Source organism: Vombatus ursinus, unplaced genomic scaffold (genome assembly GCF_900497805.2).
Source record: "Vombatus ursinus unplaced genomic scaffold, bare-nosed wombat genome assembly UNPS02009835.1, whole genome shotgun sequence".
NCBI classification, from domain to species: Eukaryota; Metazoa; Chordata; class Mammalia; order Diprotodontia; family Vombatidae; genus Vombatus; species Vombatus ursinus.
This window is the reverse complement of record NW_020949613.1, coordinates 1,349,267-1,361,720: the sequence shown is the minus strand read 5'-3', so window position 1 is coordinate 1,361,720 and position 12,454 is coordinate 1,349,267.

The window sequence follows — 12,454 nt, the reverse complement described above, 5'->3', positions numbered from 1 at the left end:
AAAAGAGCAATTAGTGCATTGGAAGCATCTGCGATGTGTATGTTTCTGAAGATGGTAAGCGTAGATGGCCTTTATCAATCACAGGATTTAGAGCTAAGAGGGTTGTATATCATCCAATCAAACACCTTCATTTTATTGGTGAGGTTAAAGACCAAAGAGGGTAACATTTTTCTTAAAAGTGTCAGGTTTAACACAGAAAACTCAAATGATAAGCAATGTCAATCTGATATTGACTAAGATGCTATCCTATTAAAAATAATTCCTTGGTACAGATAGTCTGATAGAATGTAAGCTCCCTGAGGGCATGGACTATTTCATTTTTTTCCTAATATCCCCAGAGCCTAGCACAGTGCCTGGCATATGCTTAATAAATGCTGATTAATTGATTAATTATATTTATTAATTCCCATAACTAGTGCACGTGTTTTTGTATAATTGCTCTTATATCCAATGATTCCCCAAATTTAAAATTTTTATTTACACTTTTGTATACAGTGCCCTACTGGCACTTTTCAATATTGCTTCTCTACTCCAACTCCACAGAACTCTTTCTTTTGTCCTGGATTCATTCCAGAGAACTCCCAAGTGAGGAAATTTCCTTTGTCACCACGGGCTGGTACCTGCTCAGTAGCTTATAGTCTGAGAGAGCTTCCTTTCTTATAAAAAAGAAAAACCATTAAACAAAATAAATTGTAAATTATTTCTCCTGGCTTCACCCTCCATCTGTTCCATACTGGCTTCTTTCAAGTTCAATACTGGCACTGCATCTCATGATCTGCCATATCACTATGGTACAATCCTCCCGGCCCTCAATATACTATTTCAAAGAAGAAAAAGAGGGAAAAGTATAATAACCTTGATAATAGTAATAGCTCTTATTAATATAGCACGCTAGGATATGCAAAGCACTTATAAATAATATCTCATTTGATCCTCACAACAACCTTTGAAGTAGCCGCTATTATTAGCCCCATTTTGATACGCAGCATATTTTGGGGAACTATATGCTTTATGTTCTTAGCAAGGTGAATACAAGTTCTGTGCATTCATTCTCCTCTCCACCTGCTCTGGACCTAATTTAGTTCGCCACACACATCCCAGCTCTAAAGACGACTTGTTATATCGTAGCCTATACCCAGCCTGGGTTCTCCCAACGGCTCTTCAAGGCTTAATGGTAAATGAAGGCAAAGAGGATCAGCCTCATTCTTTAATAGGCTCCTAGCATCTCCCACACCAACACCACCCCTCTCCTGTTCCCTGCTCCCTGCTCCCCAGATAGATCTAGAGATGTATCTGAGCTCTGGAAACTTCAATGTCCACAATGAAACACTTTTCATAGACCAATCCCACATAGAATGCTGTTTTCTAGTTGCCATTTAAAAAGTAACTTTAAACTTGTTTTCTCAAATTGAAGACCATTAGTTGTTCCCACAACTTGAGGTCACGACTAGACAGCCGTGATTAACTGTCTAACAAAACACCCGAGACCATTCTAAACCGAACATCCTTCCTCCTCCCCCACTGTAGTTTAATAAAGCACAATAGTTGGCACATAATAGGTGCTTAAATGCTTGCCGCCAACCTTACCTGCGGCTCTAACCTTTATTTATCTGGGCTTACGCTGTCACCTCCTTGGGGAGATTTCAGATTGCCAACACGAAATCAAACAGAAGACGACTTTCTGGGAATGACATGATTAAAATACTTCCTGTACATTTCTCACTTCCATCTCCTTCATCTTCCCCTAATAATTTAGCTTGCCAAGAAACTTCCCCTAAAGGTCCATACAGCATTCAGGATTACTCCGCAAATTTCTCCATCTGCCCCAGGCTATTGGGCTACCCACAAACCTCTTCAATACCACTCTGCTTATTAGAATTATAGAAACACAGACTTAGAGCTAGACGTCTCATATAACAATGAGTTGCTGGAGCTTAATGCTACATGCTTCTTGTATATTGTCTCTCCGTTAGAATGTAAGCTCCTTGAGGGTAAGGGCTAGCACAATAGATAGAGCCCTAGTTCTGGAATCAGGAAGACCTGAGGTGAAATATGGCTGCAGAAAGTTATTAGCTTTGTGACCCTGGGCAAGTCACCTAACTGCTGCCTGTTACCTCAATTGGTGAAATGGGGATAATAACACCTATTTACCAAGAATGTTGTGAAAATTAAATGAGATAATATTTGTAAAGCGCTCAGCACAGTGCCAGGCACTTAATGATTGTTTTGTTTTGTTTTTTCCCTTTGAACCCTTAGCGCTTAGCACAGTGCGTTGTATGTCAATCAACAAACATTTATTAAGAGTTTTCTATGTACAGGCACCATACTAAATTCTGAGGATGCAAAGAAAAGCAAAAACGCTGTTCCTGACTTCAGGTAGTTCACATTCTATTAGGACAGAGAATATGCGAACAACAATATATCTACAAAATATATACAGTGTAAATGGGAGGTAATCCTGGCACATAGTAATTGCTTATTGGTAATAACAGCTAGCACTTTAATAATAAAATATAAAACAATAAAAATTAAAGCTTGCAATTTAAGGTTTGCAAATATTATTTCATTTTATCCTCACAACATCCCTAAGAGTTCCAAAAGATAGGTATTCTTACTGCCATTTTTTTAGATGGGGAAACTAAGTCTGAAAGAAGTTAAATGACTTGCCTAAGGTCTGAGGCAGGATTTGAACTCAGGTCTTCCTGACTCCAAGTCCAGTGATCTATCCATTATGTCACCCAGCTGCCTGGTGACTAATGACAAAATGCTATCGAACCAGTAAACATCAACTGCTCTCCTAGATCTGTCTAATCTAATTTATGACAGACAATATCTTCCCGAAGAGCTTGGGGTGATCATTTTGTATATCTCCAAAAGGCTAATTTTTTTAATCCATGGGCTACCCCTCCCCACCTCCCATGTCCACTCCTGCCCTGAAACCTCCACATTCCCCCAAAATGTATTCTTATCGAGAACTGAGGTCAATTGATCCCTTGACTTTTAAAAGTTGGACAGTCAGAGAAATCCAACTCCTTCCTACCAAGCCCAGTCCCTCCCTCTGGCCCTGGGTGGCCAGGACGGGTCATGTTCACTGTCCCAGCGCGCAGTCTCCAGGCTCCCTTCTTCAGAGTGACAAGAAAGGGTCACACTGGAAATCGCTGCTGCTGGGGCTTGTCAGGTGGCTGTTGGCAGCTCAGGGTGGGATTTTTCCTTGTTCTTTCTTTCCTTCTCTCTCTCTCTCTCTCTCTCTCTCTCTCTCTCTCCCCCTTTCCCTCTCTCTCTCTCAGGTTGCCCACCAAGAAGAGCTCAGTGCAGAGGCTTCGTTTCGGAACCCTGGGCCAGTACTTGGTAAGAGCTGGGGCTGCCCTCTTAGGGGGTCTGCCTCTTGTGTTCTGGGTGTGTGCCTTGATGGGGTTAGGACATTTGAAGAAGCTTCACATTTTATTTTTTGTTTTAATTCTGTGGAGGGGAGACTACAGCTGGTACAAATTAGTCATATTCGAGATCTTAAGCTGCCGTTCAAGCCAGGGAACTGTTTCACGTAAAGTCTCAGGAATCAGAAAATTTTCAGGAAACATGAAAGGTGCTGAAATGCAAGTTGGTTGTTACTTGAAAGACCAAAACTAATTGTGATAGCATGGGGCAGGGAGGGCAGAGAGAAATAATGGTATTTTAGGGTATTTTTTTAAATCCCACATTTATCACCTAATTTGAAATTCCTGTATTTGTTCATGGTGACTTTTTCTTCATAGCTTAGTAGGAGAGAAAAATAGATCACCACTGTATCCACCCCCAAAGTGTAGAATCCTTACCTCTATTTAGCAGAAAGCAGAGTTTATGTTTAATATATATAGATAGATATAGATATAGATATCTCAGAATGCAACTAATAGGGTACCACAGGACTCACACTTTGGATGACTGTCAAAAGCACCCTTATCAACATGGAGAACAACCCAACTCCTTGGTTCAACATTTATAAAACATATTGTCTTTGTATTATCATATTGTCTTGTGCCTATGTAAGTTCCTTAATTTAAAATGTGAAGACACACTGCAATGAGGTACATGAGACATGTAAGAAGCAAATGCACCTTCAATCAGACCTAACTTAAAATGGCAAGCTGGGCCAGGCCCCTCCTGTCTCTTACTATTTCTGGAGCTAACTCTGATAGGCTTCAACAGATGCATCCATTGGAATGTGGAAGGGAGGGGGCAGAGGGAGCAGCTGATTCACCTCTCCAGCTATAAGACATTTTGGACACCCAGCTAGCTCAAGCTTGGGAATGACACATGTCTTTTTATCTTGCCCTGAGTGGAGTCCTATCCCAGGAGGCCTCTCTTTCTTCTCTCTTTCCCCCCACAAAAAAGCCTAAAGGTAAACTAATAATCTCTTCCAATAATGACTAGAAATAAATACAGGCATGTGAGTATATGCAGAATAATGTAATGGACAGTAAGTTGTCCAGGAAGACCTAAATTCAAATCCTGCTTTGGATCCCTATTGGCTGCGTGACCTCAGCAAGTCATTTAACCTTTTAGTGCTCTAGCATCTCCTTAAGACTATGAACTGGAGAGAAGGTATTGACTTTCATTGGTCTCAGAGGGAGTTTCCTCACATGGGAGTTCCCTATCTCAATGAAATCACAGACCTAGTCTCTCTCTCAGAAATAGACAGAGACTTTTGTTGTTGTTGTTGTTGAGTCATTTCAGTCATACTTGACTCTTCATTACCCCATTTAGGGTTTTCTTGGCAAAGATACTGGAGTGGTTTACCATTTCCTTCTCCAGCTCATTTTACAGATGGGGAAACTGAGACAAACAGGGTTAAGTGACCTGCCCAGGATCATACAACTAGGAAGTGTCTGAGGCCAGATTTAAACTCAGAAGGATGAGTCTTCCTGACTCCAGGCCCAGCCCTCTATCTATCTAGCTGCTCATAGAGTACAACATAGATGCATAGAAACATAGACAGATAAACAGACATATTCCAAAAGTCTTTACTGTTAATAAAGCTTAAAACTGTTCCAACACTTTCGGGACACCTTGTATATAGGGGTACATATGTAAAACATCATAGTGTAGTGGATAGAGAGCTGATCTCAGCATTAGAAAGAGTTGTGTTCAGGTCCCACCTCTCCAGCTTACTGGCTATATGATCTTGAGCAAATCACTTAACTTCTTAGTGCCCTCCAGGCAGCTCTCTAAGACTCTAATGTTCAGAAAAGTTGCAGATCTGCGTAGGTCTTCATTTCCAAAACTGATGAAACCACAGATTGTTAGGATTCTAGATGCAGAGTTGGAAGAAATCTTAAAACATCACCTAGTCCAACCTGGAACATACTAAGTACTAAATAAATGCTTGTTTATTGATTGGTAAGGAAACTGAGGCTCACAGAGACTGACTTGGCAGTTACCTTGCTAAGTTCAGACCCTTTCAAAAGACACCGTATGTTGCTAGAATTACAATAATACTAAGAGCTATTATCAGAAATGTGTTTAAAAAGGGAAGCTGTAACATGCACAGTAGCCACACTCTGATAAAATCATCTTGGCTAAACTAGGTGGAGGGTAACCAACATGCCTCAAACCCATCATCAAGTTAGAGGGATATCTACCCCAGCCAGGCAAAGACTTCCCCTACTGGAATGGGTGAATGAGAACAATTTGTTCCAATGACCATTAAGGGCTGTGGAGTGCTTAAAGCTCTGTCAGACAACAGATGCCAAGGTCATCCACTGCATCCCAAGCCATTGCCAGTAGTCTTGACTTCTGTCTTGCCATTGGACTCCTATGATTCTGGAAGAGTGAAGCTGATAACTTTGTGCAGTTCTGCCTTACTTAAATCCAATTCACGCACAAGTCATGACATCATTCTGTGATGTCATTGGTCGTCTTCAAAAATGAAGGACGAACAACAACAACAAAGAGGGAGCAACTTGGCTTAGGTGGGATATATGAATATTGACCATTCATTTAAGTGTGAAAATTAGAAAGTGCTCTCGTTTTTTTTTTTTGGTAGGGTGATTCTCTAGGACTACTAAGTCATACTCATGGGAACGTCCTTCAGTTTACCATCCTATGGATACTAAGGGCTCATATTTATATATAGCACTTTAAAAGGTTAGCAAAGCACAAGAGCCTTCCCTTCACTGGGTCTCAGTTTCCTCACCTGTAAAATGATCAAGTTAGACTAAGTGGTCTCTCAGGTCCCTTCCAGCACCTAAATCCTTGGATCTTATTCCATAATATTTCTATTAGTATCACCATTTTATTTCTCTTCTCTAAAATATCTGTAGTTCATGAGTATACAGGTGTTTTTTTCTCCACTGGTACAGATAGTAACCTCTCCATGACTTAACAGATGATCTTCATGACCTGTTGTGGCAAATAAAAAGATGGATAGACATATAAGTAAATAAGCAAATACATTAAACAAACAGACAAGTAAATGAATAAATAAGTCAGTAAATAGATAGATAGATGGATGGATAGACAAGTAAATAAGCAAAAACAAGCAGATAAATGAATGGGTAGATGGACAATTAAATAAGCAAATACATTAAACAAACAGACAAGTAAATGAATAAACAGATAAACAGATGGATGGATAGATAGATAGATAGACAAATAAGCATATATAATACAAGCAAATGAGCAAAGAAACAAATAGATAAATGGAGAGAGATAGAATGAGAGAGAGAGAGAGAGAGAGAGAGAGAGAGAAAATCACTTTGAGATCAATCTTTTTGAGACTTGCTTCTTCCAACTTGAGCTGGTCCTCTGAGAAGCATGTAGTCAGTCATAGCAACATGTCAGTCTAAGCCTTTTGGGGGAGGGATGCAGAAAAGACTGCATTTCCTCCTTATCTTGACCAGACTGCAAGTGCAGCTCAAGGTCCAGTCCTACTACTGATCAGCACAGGAGTTTTAATCTTCTCTGTTTATTGTCTGGACTGGGTGTTCCCAGCTCCTTGGTCAGCCTGATGGCCTCCACTCCCAGGGGCTCACCATATTGGTGCTGGACTTAGTATGGAGACCTGATCAGCTTTAGCCCTTCTGCAGGTCAGAGCTCCTTAACTTCAGTGATCCAACAACTTCAGCCTCCCCTGTAGCAGGGTCTATAAATGTGGGCCACCAACCCCAACTTTTCTGAGCATTTTTTCTGCTCTGGACCACCTCCTTAAGCCTATCTTAAGCCTATTTATGGTTTCATCCTGGACAACCCCTAGGAGTTATACACATTAACTTCGCCTGAAAGAACTACTTCCTTTTATTTGTGTAAGGACATTTATAGTGTTCTCGTAGTCATATATTGTGAGATCTGGATAAAAGGTTCATTTACCTTACCCACATCCTTCATGTTATTATAGACTTTGGTGAGAGACCCCTCACTTTCTAGCTTTCCATATTCAAGAGGCTTAATCTCTTCAAATGAGTGGAGAAAACATTTCATCTGAGGGACAAATTGCTGTATCAAATTACATCTAGGACAAAAGATTAGCATAAATTCAATCTCAGTGATTTATCTTCAGGAATTTGCTGGGAAAAGACAATAAATTGTGGTCAGTGATCAAACCAAGTAATCTTAACAATGTGACAATATATGTAAAGTCATGCCCTTCATTGAGGTTTCTAATATATAGTGATATTAATAGAGCTGTAAATGTTAGAAACAAAGCCAAAATGTCTATATAGCCTAGAGCAGGGATTCTTGACCTTTTTGTGCACCAGGGACCCCTTTTGGCAGTCTGGTGAAACCTAGGCATCGCTTCTCAAAATAAAACTTTTAAATGTATAAAAATGAAATAAATGAATAATATAATATATTATGAATATTCATATAAATAATAGAAAGTAAATAAATTATAAAGGAAACCAATTATATTGAAATATAGTTATAAAAAAATTTAAAACAAGTTCTGACACCCTTCCATCCCCCCCTGTTCTTCCCAGTAAGAACCCTTGATCTAGAGTGAATTTGGCCTGTAGGCAATGAAGCAAAAATTGGCCAGGTGAAATGATGTCTCTTCTACCCCATTTATGCCCAATGTCCAACAGGCTCTATTTTATATGATCATAGAATTAGAGCTGGAAGGGCCTTTAGTGGTCATCTAGGCCAGGGCTTCTTAAACTATGGGTCTCGATCCCATGTCGTGACCCACAGTTTAAGAAGCACTGAAGGGGTCACGAGTAGAAAAAGTATAAGAAGTCCTGATCTAGGCCTACCTTCTCATTTTATGGATGAGGCCAAGCAGAAGAGTCAGGATTCAAGCCCCAAACTAGATTTATTTCTACTGAATCCACATTGTCTCAAATGGAATCCACATCTCCTCCATTCAAAGACCTTAAGCACTGGATAAATCAGAGAGTTTACGTAAATGTAGAGATTTTATTGAGTCCAGCCCTTTTATCTTACAATTGGGAAAACCAAAGCTCAGAGATGGAAGGTCAAACCAGCTAAATCTGGGAGCTAGGACTAAGGCTCAAGTCTTTTCTCCACAACACTACTACTCCCAGTGGCATGACTGGTGAAGCAGAAAAGGGAGAAATTACAAATGGTCACAAACCTGTGAAGAAAAGCACGTTGTGTGCATAGGTATGGAGCAGCCCTTCAACACAGAACTCTTGTGCAAACTCTGTTCTGGTAGCCCAGATATGTGCGTGTTGGAGTTACTCCACAGGCAACAAGCAATCCTTGACACACATCTACAAACAGCAGCTACCACCACTGTAAAGACTCCCTTTACCACATTTTCCTCTACCATTTTTGGAGTTGTATAATAAATGTGGGGCAGCGAGGGGGCACAGTGAATAGAGTGAGGGTCCTGGCGCCAGGAAGACTCATCTTCCTGAGTTCAAATCCAGTCTCAGACACTTATTAACTGGATGACCCTGGGCAAGTCACTTAACCCTGTTTGCCTCAGTTTCCCCATCTGTAAAATGAGTTGGAGAAGGAAATGGCAAATTACTCCAGTATCTCTGCCAAGAAAACCCTAAATAGGGTCACAAAGTTTCAGACACAACTGAAACAAATGAAAACCAATAAATGTGGATGGCTCAAAGTCGGAGTAGATATTTATTATAAGGATCTGCTTCTTAAAACTGAGGGGACTGAGCCTGTAGCTTCATTGGTAGAGGAAGTTCCCAGCTGCAAACCAGAGTCACACAGCTAGCACTATGTCACAGGTCAGACTTGAACCCAGGCCTTCCTGACTCCAAGGTACACTGTCCTACTTCTCTTTTAATTAAATTATTTTATGTTATAAATTACATAACTTTAGTATAAACATAGTAACCTTAAAATGACAGGAAATGAGGAATAAGATCCTACATTGTAATAGTTGATATTTCTGTAGCATTTTATATATATAGTATCTCATTTGAACCCCACAACAGCCATACAAGGCAAGGATAGGTGTTATCCCCATTTTACTGATGAGGAAATGACCCAGACAAACAAAACCCTACACAATAGCTGATATCTTTATAGTTTTGAATGGACATTACCCCATTCCAGCCTCACATCGACCCTGTGAGGCAATAACTACAGGTGTTATCATCCCTACTTTACGGATGAAGAAACTGAGGATCAGACAAATAAGATAAGGAATCAAGCCGATAAATGAGGCTCCCATTTATGTAGCACTGAATAAACATTAGCTCATTTGAGCCTTATACTGACCCTGGGTAGTAGGTATTATTACAGTTTATAGATAAGGAAACTGAAACTTGGAGAGAGAAATGACTTTTCCAAAGTTATACCCCTGTTAAATATCAGAGGCAGTGTGATATTTTAACTATTTTTAACATAGCATTTTAAGGTTTGCAAAGCCCTTTACAAACATTATCTTTTTTTTTCTTCATAACAACCTTGGAAGGCAGGTGCGATTATTACCCCCATTTAACAGATAAGGAAACTGAAGGAGACAGAGATTAAATGGCTTGCCCAGGATTCAGACAGCAAGGACAGGTCTGAGGCTGGATTTGAACTTAGGTCTTCCTGACTTCAGCTTAAAATCCTAGTCCAAAACCAGGTCTTTCCCTCCCCAAGTCCAGCACTCAAACTATTACGCCAGACTGCCTCTCAACCATACAGACTTCAAAACATTTACAGTTTGTTAAAAGGAAAAATATGCATGGAAGCTTTAAAAATATCCCGTTTGTTTTTGCACTCTCTTCCAATATCTTTTTTTTTTTTTAATATGCTATGTCAGTTGCTGCTGCTGTTAGGAGTCTGAGCCTAAACCCTGGAAGTACACTGCTGGAGCCTTCCTGAGGGCAGAAGAGAATCCTAATCCTACTGTGCTTTAGAAAATGGGCTTCTGGACATCTATCATGGATAATCTGTCCCTTTAACCCCCCTCTTTTTTAAAGTTTTGTTGATACCCAATGACTACAGTCATTTCCCAGTATGATTCTATGCCCTGCACTTATACCTCTCTCCTAGCAAAGAAAAACGCTAAGTAAAAATGACCACAGCTGACAGTGTATTTAACATTCCATTCCCATAGTAAGCTACCTGTCTACCCAGAGAAAGGAAGTGTGATGAATGAAAAGTTTGAGAGACATAGTTTTGAAGTAATTAATCATTTTATTGATTACTGCTAGTGGATAATTAATAAAAGGGTCATTTGGCTGTCTCTCCTAAACGAAAGATCCCTCATGGAACCCACTCAATGCTTAAGCGTCCTTGGAAGAGTGGGTGTTCCTGAGGGTGGAAATCAACTCTAATTGGTTAACAAATAGTGAGAGAATGAGTATTATAATGAGAGGTGAGTTTATTCTAATGAGGGGTTAAGGGAAGTAACTGATCACTCAGTCTTGGTCAAAGAGACTTATCTAAACCCATACCACCCTGTTTAGGGTAATCTATACAAAAGGGGAAATCCACTTTCACCCAGACCTGTCTGACTAAAACACAATGGATCAGTATCCACCAATTCACCTAAACTAGAATTTCTTTACCATTTGATCAGATCTGAGTTTTCCCATTTCATTTTATCATCAACCTTGACCTTCAAAGGCAAACTGGATAATCTACAGGAGCTGATTTCTGAATGAGGAAATAAGAAGGGGAAAAACCTTAGTCCCAATTCAATAATTGGTTATCAATATAAAAGGGAAATAATCATTTCTCTCAGAGGTATGTGTGATCTTCATTTCTATGGTTGCAACCAAGAGTAGTCATTGAAATTCATCTGAGTTTGCCTGCTTTTTAGTATTGTTTTCACTTATATTATTGTAGTCATCACATATTTTATTCCTTCCCTTTTCTTTTCTTCCTTCCTTTCTTTTTTCCTTCCCTTCTTCCTTTCTTTCCCTTCTTTCTTTCTCTCTTTTTCTTTCTTTCTTTCTTTCTTTTCTTCTTTCTTTTGTAAAGAACTTTGATCTCCTAGGAGTAGAGAACTCATTTCTTCCACCCAAGCAGACCAACAACTTTTCTGTAACCTCTAGTCTGAGAGAGTTGCCTGGGACCCTGAGAGGTCAAGTGACTTGCCTAGAATCACAGAGTCAGTAGGTGCAGGAGACGAGATCTCTTTACTTTAAAAAGGTACTAAAGGTATATGGGATCTAGCCTGAGATCAGAGGCGTTTCTAAAGTCCACTGAATTGGGGCAATTGTCTTGGACTGCATGCTTTGGGAAGCTTGAGTTACAGCTGGTCAGTAACTCAAGGAGGAAGCCAGCTGGTGCTTAAAAAAGACGACAGGCTGATATGCATGCATATAATCAGTCCATAAAGCCCAACAGCCTGGCTGGTGCTAAGCAAGGAAATGCCCCTCTCCTCTTTCATGCACATCCCTTGGGCTGCCCTTCTGTGACTGCTTTTCCCTTTCAAAGCTGCCCTTAGTATTCACATTAGTCTGATTTCATCCATATGCAAATGTTCTGGCATTATTATTTGTATATATGGAGGTGTTGGGAATGGCAGGGAGGGCAGGGGTATTTTTTGTTTGTTTGAGTCTGTATCCTCTGGGCATGGACTTGTTTAAGGTAACTAGACAACCTTCAAGCTAACTAGTCCTACCCATCCTATATGGACAGAGGTCTCTGATTTTGTTTTTACCAGAACTCCTGATCCCTCAGGTAAACAGGAAGGCCCCACTGCTGACATAGGGCACAGGATACCAAGCAACAGTGACCGCTTACCGGGGCCCACTGACAGGCCCTCTGGCTTCCTTGGTCTGTTGCCTGATTGAATTGAGCAAGGCCATGGGATGAGGACAGGGGAAGTACTAAGATGACGCAGGTGATGGAAGCAAGGGAAGAGCAGGGGTAAGACGAAAGGAAAGGAAAGTGCAGAAGGTTGTAACAATCATTCAAGAACTCAAATATGCACCGGGGCAAGAAATTTTGTGCTTCATGGGGCAAAAACGGTTATAGGGCATATGGTAATGAGTAGAGACGTGACCATTTCTCTTTTCCTACAAAAATCATAAACAAGCGAAGGGAA